This window comes from Prionailurus bengalensis, chromosome A2, assembly GCF_016509475.1.
Source record: "Prionailurus bengalensis isolate Pbe53 chromosome A2, Fcat_Pben_1.1_paternal_pri, whole genome shotgun sequence".
NCBI classification, from domain to species: Eukaryota; Metazoa; Chordata; class Mammalia; order Carnivora; family Felidae; genus Prionailurus; species Prionailurus bengalensis.
The window spans coordinates 105,851,408-105,860,751 of NC_057348.1; positions in this window are offsets into that span (position 1 = coordinate 105,851,408).

The window sequence follows — 9,344 nt, forward strand, 5'->3', positions numbered from 1 at the left end:
TAGTCATGAACTAAACCTTGTGGCCCCGAGCTATTCTCTAGGGGTCAAAGATAACAGAGTCCTAGACATGTAGTCTCAAATGATTTCAGAATAGGAAGAAGAAAGCTTGGGAAGACAAGACGTTTTTCCTGTGGTGTGTCTTTGCCAACACTGTTTTAAGTCAGTTATTGGATTACGATCTGTTTGTCACTGATTTATACTACAAGTAACTATAAAATAAACACTTTACCTCTCTTGGTTAAAATGATGGCTGCATGTTTTAAATATTACATGTGGCCTGACTTTGACTCCAGGTTGCCATTGACAACCCTGAGCTGATAACATACCTTCGCTGTAACTTTGCTTCCACCTCTATAAAATAGGGATCATTTATTCATTCATTCAGCACACGTTTATTGATTATGACACCTGTCAAGATAGGATGGGTTATGTTGTGGTAATATACTCCGTAACTCTCAATGGCTGCACACCACGAGTATACTTCTCTGTCCTGCAAATTCACTCTGGATCCTCCATGTGTACACTCAGCATTCCAAGCTGCTGCACTCTTTTGGCAACCCGTATGAACATGAGCTTCCAAGACCTTTACACAAGGAAGAAAAAGGAGGCTGAAGAGTCAAGAATCAACACTTAAATAGCCACCAAGAAATAATATTTACATTTTCACTTGCATTTCCTCGACAAAGCATGTGTTACATCCACCCCCTAACTTCAGAATGTTGGGAATGAACCCTTCCCCCTTGTGACAAAAGAATAGATTGGCTCTCATAGGCAGTGCAAGTGCCCATCACAATCACCTTCAGGGTGTCAGAAGCTGTCATTAACTCAGCTAATAGAACAGCATCCAGAAAAGTCTAAATCATTTGACCTCATTGATCTTTAATTATAATAACGATGATGCGGTAGGGCTTTATAGATATAAACAGATAGACAGTATAAAATACAGCACAGAATGCTAAATGTTATAGGAGAAAAGAAAGTAGGCTAAGTGGGATAGCAAATGGAAGGAAAAAAGACAGTAGTAGTTGCTTACAATTTATTTTTAATGTCATTGGAAAGTGTGGAAGACTGTATTGATAAGGTGGTATTTGAGTAGGGATGTAGAGGCAACAAACTATCTGGAAAAGGAAACAGCAAATGTAAAGAATTTGAGGCAGTAAAGGTGTATTTTAGCATTTCAAGAAACAACTATGATACCAATATGGCTAGAAATGAGTAAGGAACAGAATAAAAAATAAAGAGATCCGAGTAGCAAGGAGAGGTGAGATCTTGTCCAGACTTCTAGATCTTGGCAAGCATATTGCTCTTGCTTCAGGTACAATGGGGAATTTGGGCATAAAAATAACATTATTTGATTTAAAACTTAAAAGGATCACCCTTGCTGTGTGGAGTACAGATTTTGGGAGTGTGAGTAGGAACTGGAATAAAAAGCTGTTGTAATAATGCAGCATGATAATTGTTATCAGAATTATATCAGAATGTAATTGTTATCAGAAATGACAATTATTCTAAAATGTAAGGTGGAGGCGAATGGTGGGCAGTAAGTTAATTCTGAATTTTTAGAAGCTATTGACCAGAAAATTTCCAGATGTATTGGGATAGTCAGGTAAAGAGTTAATGAAAAGTAATTTTAAGCTTTGTGATAAGAAAAACTTGAAAAATTAATTTGTCTTTTATTGAGATGTGGAAGACTACGATATTAGATTACGGGAGTTGGAAATGAAGAGTTTATTATTGGACATGCACTGTATCAAATGCATTTTAACTATGTCAGTAAAGAATTAGTATAAATGGTGGAGGGCACTTGTTGGGATGAGTGCTGGGTGTTATATGTAAGGGATGAATCACTTGGTTCTACTCCTGAAACCAATACTGCACCATATGTTAACTAACTTGAATTTATATACATAAATTTTTTTTAAAGTTTATAAAACCTCATGTTTGTTCATAATAATATAAAAAAATAGTGTGAATTTCTGGATTTACAATTTCAAGTCTGAAGTTAACATGAAAGTTCTATGCTGGGATAAATATATGGGAGTCACCAATATTTCAAATATTCTTAAAGCCACGAGACTGAATAAAATCACCTAGGAAGTGATTGCAAAATAGGGAAAATATGTGATAAGGAAGTCCTCATATATTCTGTAGTATAATAGTAAAAAGAAATTAGTAGAGAGAGAGAGAATATACATTCCAGTAAAGAAGCAAAGAAGCAATGACATCAAGAGAAAATCATGTCTAGAAACCGATATGAAAAAAGTGTTTTGAGAAAGGAATGTGATCAATTGTGCTAAATGCTGCTGGATAATTCAAATAAAGGCAAACAGGTCATCAGTAGTAACAATGGTCAGTTTATACATATTCTCATGGAGATAAATGACATGATATATACAAACCATTAAGCCTAATGTTTACTTAGTAGGAATTCAATAAATGTGTTACTGTTTTGAGGGCCACCTGGGTCACTCAGTCGGTTAAACATACAACTCTTGATTTCAGCTCAGGTCATGATCTCACTGTTCGTGGGATGGAGCCCTATATTGGGCTCTGTTCTGACAATGTGTAGCCTGCTTGGGATTCTTGGATTTATTCTCTCTCTCTCTCTCTCTCTCTCTGTCTCTGAACCTCTCCCACTCATTCTCTTTCTCTCTCACTTACTCCCCCTCTCTGTCTCTCTCAAAATAAATAAACTGTAACAAAATATTACTATTTGAGGCGGGTGTTATCCTGTTGTGATAGTTCATTCATCTGTTGTGACTGATTTTAATGATATTCAAATGCATAAAGATTCATGGTACTCAACAACCAGTGTAATCTAGAAGAAAAAGTTTGAGGGAGAATGCCAGTCTCACTCTGTCATCTTCAAAGGATACACATAGTTTGAAGAAAAAGAAGTTACCTATGGGATTTTAGAGAGAGGACAGATAATGAACAAAGGCATCAAAAGTAAGAGAATAGGGCATATTGTAAGATCTAAATTGGTTGTTATAATTAAAGGAGAAGGAAGTATATTGTGATGCTGGAAAGGGCAACTGAAATGTCAGGCATAGGCTATTTTATAAAGGTTTATATGTGTCATTCCAAAAAAGTTCTAAATTTGTCTTTTTTTTTCCCAATAGATGAAATTTGTCAAATTGGTTTCCATACAACACCCAGTACTCATCCCAAAAGGTGCCCTCCTCAATACCCATCACCCACCCTCTCCTCCCTCCCACCCCCCATCAACCCTCAGTTTGTTCTCAGTTTTTAACAGTCTCTTATGCTTTGGCTCTCTCCCACTCTAACCTCTTTTTTTTTCCTTCCCCTCCCCCATGGGTTCCTGTTAAGTTTCTCAGGATCCACATAAGAGTTAACACATATGGTATCTGTCTTTCTCTGTATGGCTTATTTCACTTAGCATCACACTCTCCAGTTCCATCCACGTTGCTACAAAAGGCCATATTTCATTCTTTCTCATTGCCACATAGTACTCCATTGTGTATATAAACCATATCTTCTTTATCCATTCATCAGTTGATGGACATTTAGGCTTTTTCCATAATTTGGCTATTGTTGAGAGTGCTGCTATAAACATTGGGGTACAAGTGCCCCTATGCCTCAGTACTCCTGTATCCCTTGGGTAAATTCCTAGCAGTGCTATTGCTGGGTCATAGGGTAGGTCTATTTTTAATTTTTTGAGGAACCTCCACACTGTTTTCCAGAGTGGCTGCACCAATTTGCATTCCCACCAACAGTGCAAGAGAGTTCCCTTTTCTCCACCTCCTCTCCAGCATCTATAGTCTCCTGACTTGTTCATTTTGGCCACTCTGACTGGCCTGAGGTGATATCTGAGTGTGGTTTTGATTTGTATTCCCCTGATGAGGAGCGACATTGAGCATCTTTTCATGTGCCTGTTGGCCATCCAGATGTCTTCTTTAGAGAAGTGTCTATTCATGTTTTCTGCCCATTTCGTCACTGGGTTATTTGTTTTTCGGGTAAATTTGTCTTTTAACGCAAGGGAGTACCACTGAAAATTTTTAAGCAAGGAAACATAACCTCTTCAATAAGTTCTTAAAAATTCACTCTAGAGGCACCTGGGTAACTCAGTCGGTTAAGCTTCCGACTTCTGCTCAGGTCATGATCTCACAGTTTGTGACTTTGAGCCCCACATTGGGCTCTCTGCTGTCAGTGCAGGTCTTCTGATCCTCTGTCTCCCTCTCTCTACCCCTCTTCTACTCTAGCTCTCTCTCTCTCTCTCTCTCAAAAATAAAACATTAAAAGAAATTTCCTCTAGCAAAAAAAAAATGGAGAATGGATTTGAAATATGAAAAATGTAATCTGAAAATCAACTATTAGAACAGTCAAGGTGAAAATATTTAGTATTGAATTAAGTTAATGATAATATGTTTGAAAAGGGGAGGAAGTATTTGTGAAATATATTTAAAAATTCAGATAATTTGATAAATTGGATATAAATTGAAGCAGAATAAAGATGAAATATCTTAGATAACTTCCAAATCTCTATGAATGTGTCTTGCTCAATAATGATTCCACTAACCAACAATAAAATACCTTATAGAAAACTGAAATTTAGAAAGGAGTGAATAATTCTCTTTTTGATTGATTGGCTTTGAAACAGCTTGGAATGGACAGGACACTGTTGTGAGTATAAATTTCAAGTCTAGTAAAGAAGATATAATTTTGGTGGTTATTGAATTAGAAGACATCAGCATGAAAGTGGTGACTGAGCTCAGTTTCTTTTTTATTCTGTTTTTTGTTGTTTGTTTTGTTTGTTTCTTTGTTTTTTAGTATTTTGCCCAGTGCACATAGAGTGAGATTAGAATAGTGTCTGGGATGGCCCACTGATAAATCCTTGTTAAGACAAGCTATTGCATGTCAACTTGAACATTACTTATTGATTAACCCATCATCATTTTAAGAAAAGAGTTTCAGTCCTTCTAGGCACTAGGAAAGTTACTTGATCAATAATTGAATATTCTAGTTAACTTAAGAACATATGGTCAAGGGAAATGTGTTAATGGGCAAGTGTTTCACTGAGGAAAACACAGAAAATATTACTGTAGTACAAAATTTAAGTGAACAATCCTATAGATGAATGGGTTTTACTCAAGATGATATTAAAAACTTTGGGAATGTCTCTCAATAAGAAATATTCATTTTGTACAATATTAAGAGGAAATTTACCTCTGTAATAACTATGAATTATATTCATCTATTTCTCAAGACTCTTTATCTATAAGCTTAATCTATGCGTCTAAAATTGGATGTGTATTTTCTTGCTGGCTAAGTTAGGAAGATATATACACCATTTACTGCACAATAATACTGGATACACAGGAGATCACTACTGTAAGAATGGCTATCTGGAGTTGTATAATACAGAAACAGACAAGGGAAGTGTGATTTCAGCTGTTAAAGTAGTTTATTGCATTATATTGAACCAGGTTGCTTTTAGAAATGCAAATGGGTATAAGAGTTTGTAAGAATGTTCGGTAATCAAAAGGATACAAAAATACAGATTTGAAGGGGTACATGCACCCCATGTTTATAACAGCATTATCAACAACAGCCAAACTATGGAGAGAGCCCATATATTCCATATATATATATATATATATATATATATATATGGGATATATATATGGAATATATATATATATATGGAATATGATATATATATGGAATATTACTTGGCCATCAAAAATAATGAAATCTTGTAATTTGCAATGACTTGGATGGAGCTAGAATGTATTATGCTAAGCACAATAAGTCAATCAGAGAAAGACAAATACCATATGATTTCACTCATATGTGGAATTTAAGAAACAAAAAAGACGAACGTATGGTAAGGGAGGGGGAAGAGAAAAAAGAGAAATAAACCACAAAAGACTCTTAACTATAGAGAATAAACTGGGGAGGGTGGATGGAAGGAGGTGGGTGGCAGATGGGCTAGATGGGTGATGGGTATTAAGGAGGGCAGGTGTGATGAGCACTGAGTGTTGTATGTAAGGGATGGATCACTGAATTCTACTCCTGAAACCAATATTATACTGTGTGATAACTAACTACAATATAAAGAACAAAAAAGAATGTTGGGTAATACAGAGTACAATGTTTTGGATCAGTCTCTCTCTCTCTCTCCACCCCCCCCCCCTTTCTGTCTCTCTCTCTTCTCCAACATACACACATACACTCCAAACCAACAGATTATTAGGTTAGTCAGAGAGGAGGGCATGCTATATGAGTCAGGCCACCTAGACAGCTTTTACCATAGTTAAAACAGTTATGCAAAGGCAAAATAAACAGTTACCTTTCAGGCTGAGGTCAGTCTTCACACAAGGGTGAGGGGTTCTCACCAAGTTATTTGTTGTAGCTCATTTGTTGTAGCTCCTGCTGACTAAACTTCCAGATGTCCCTTGTGTTTTCATCTTTTTTTTTTAGCTTGAAATTTAATTGGTTTGTGAGCTACCAATATCCTCCTTAGAGGTTCCTTTTGCTTAAGTAAGTCAGTGTTACTTTCTGGTACTTGAAATTGAGACTCATGGGTGAAATATTTTGTGGTTAAACATCTAAGGTATTTGATGCTCCATTATAAATTAAAATTATGGATAATCTAGTGTTAAAATGAATTTTTAGAAAAGGTGCTCTTAAAATCACATTCCACAATATTGCTTTCTGCTAAAATTTGCTTGAAGGTAGAAAAGGAGATATCCCTTACTTTCTTCGATCTAAATGTAGTGTGTTTATATTTACTATTTTTGAAACTGAATAGGTAATAAATAATGAAAAAAAAAGGCCAGCCACTACCATTCATTTCTAAGAAAGCACTGCTTTCAAAACTTGTATCCTGAAATTTACTGTTATTTTGCTGTTCTCGATGAAGATCAGCTTTATTTGTAATCAGCTGCATGATTGAGGTTCTGATTGCCTTGGAACATCAGAGGTTCCTTGGCTATTTACAAAAGTCTCAGGATGTTTACCATGGAGAGCTGGGCAGATTTGGTAAAGAGAATGTATCTCAATTTAAATTATTTTCTAGAGGTTTTCCTGAACTTTCCCTTTGGGCAAGGATTTTTTTTCACCTGTTTTTTTTAAAGCCAAATTGAACTATAAAAGATTTAACTGGTATTTTATTAGCTATCATTCATAACAATTGACTTTAAATACTAAATTTTTTGTGAAGTTCCATCCTGGTTCCTGATGGGTCTCATATTTATAAACTCCAAAGATATTTGTATATCTAGAGAGAAAAAAAAATTTTTGTTTAGTTTCCAAGGGAAGCAATTTCTACCCATGTCATTGAGCTTAAAATTTTTACTTCCTGGGGTGGATTTTAGGGAATGGGTATGGATTTTGCTGTTTTCACCAAGAAACAGTATTTTTTCATAAAAGGTAAAAAGATTATACTTTTTATCGTCAAGTACAATACACCACTATATATATAGAAGAACAGTTTTTAACAGAATTATTACACAGCTTTGTGGTCACTTCAGAAAACTGCTAACAACATCATATATGCAAGGGAAGATGACTTTTTTTAATCTACTCATTATTTAGAAAAAACAAAAGCTTCTTAGAGAGAACAGTTAGATATTTATTTATTTGCAGAAAATAATTCCCCTTAAGTGGAAAATAAGTAATATATAAACAAATCCCTCTTTGTTGTGATCATCTATTTCAATTTGGGCAATCTAGAGAATTTTAGCAGGTCTCTGAGAAAAAAGGGCTGTAGGTAGAGTTGAGTTTTGAGTGACACCATCCTTACTGATGATTAAGAATAAATTTTATTTTTAAATTTATTTTTATTTATTTTTTATTATTTTATTCTCATGTTAACATACAGTTTAGTCTTGGCTTTCAGGAGTAGAACCCGGTGATTCATCTCTTATGTATGTCACCCAGTGCTCATTCCGAAAAGTACCCTCCTTAATGCTTGTCACCCATTTAACTCACTCTTCCCACCTCCACCACCCCCCCATTAACCCCCAGTTTGTACTCTGTATTTAAGAGTCTCTTATGGTTCGCCTCCTTCTCTTTTTTTTATCTTATTTTTCCTTCTAAAAAAAAGATAAATTTTAAAAATATTCAAGCTTTCATTACATTCCTAACTCCAAACTTTTAATGCCAGTGTGACTTAACATACAATTAACTGCAACTTCTGAAAGGAACTAAAATCAGTCTTCAAATGTTCCTAAAATTTGCTTCTCAAAAATATAAATTTTACAACAGTCAAGCCACTGTTTAAATCAGGTACCTGCCGCATAAATCAAAGTCTAAAGTCTTAGTGGCTCACCTTCTGCCCAAAATGATGTCTGATATGGACAACTGGACCTCCTCCTGCTTGTAACCATGCCAACTGAAACCCATGGCCTCCACAGCTATGGAGGGGCCTTTGAGTCAAGTACACTGGCTTGTCATTGACTCAGCCCAGAAGTGATACAGACCCCTTCTGTTCACTCTTCATTGGTCAGAAGTACTTATATGCCTCCAAACTAACTCTAACATTGCTGGGAAATGCAAAGGAGCATATGTAATTTTTTATGAGGCTACCCACATTAAGAAAGTCTATCCCTTTTTCCACCAAAGCTGGCATCATTGATTGAAAATTTTTCACCAAAAAATGATTTGGTACCTAACTCAACAAATGCAACTGAAGTATTATAAATTATTAGGGCAAATAAGGAAGAGAGAAAAAAACTAACTTCAAATTTTGAAATTATTGCAATCAGTAGTTTTATTTTCATCACCCTGGAAGAACAACTTGTCCATGCTTAAAGTCACCCTGTAAGTGATAATACAAATACAATTACATTATAAAACTTAGCTCTTTTAAAATTTGACATGATATCCCATCAGTTTGAATCATTCTGAAATTAGATAGTAACTTTGTAAAGCTAAAAGAAAAGATTTGGGAATTTTTTTTTCTTTTTTTTTCCCCTTAAAATAATTGTCTTTTATTTGGCAGGAAAATATCAGCTCAGGACTCTGCAATGGCATTATAACTCAGGCCCAGAATAGTGATTTCCCCAAAGTGAGAATTCCACGATATTTGAAATTTTTAGTTAATTTTAAGGATATTGTATAGACATAGTCCTCTTTAATTACCTCCAGGTTCTCCAACTTCTTATAAGGAGAGATAATGCAAGCAAACATTCAGAAACTTAGTTTCTCGAAGGAAGGGAGAAGCTAGCTAGCACTTACTAAAGTCTTATATGCTGGGCATGAAACAAATTTTCTCATATAAACCTCACAAAAAGTAGTACTGTTATTATATTTTTAAATAATTGAGGAAATTGAAGCATTCAGTTAATAAGTGAAAGAGCTTGAATTATAATTGCAAT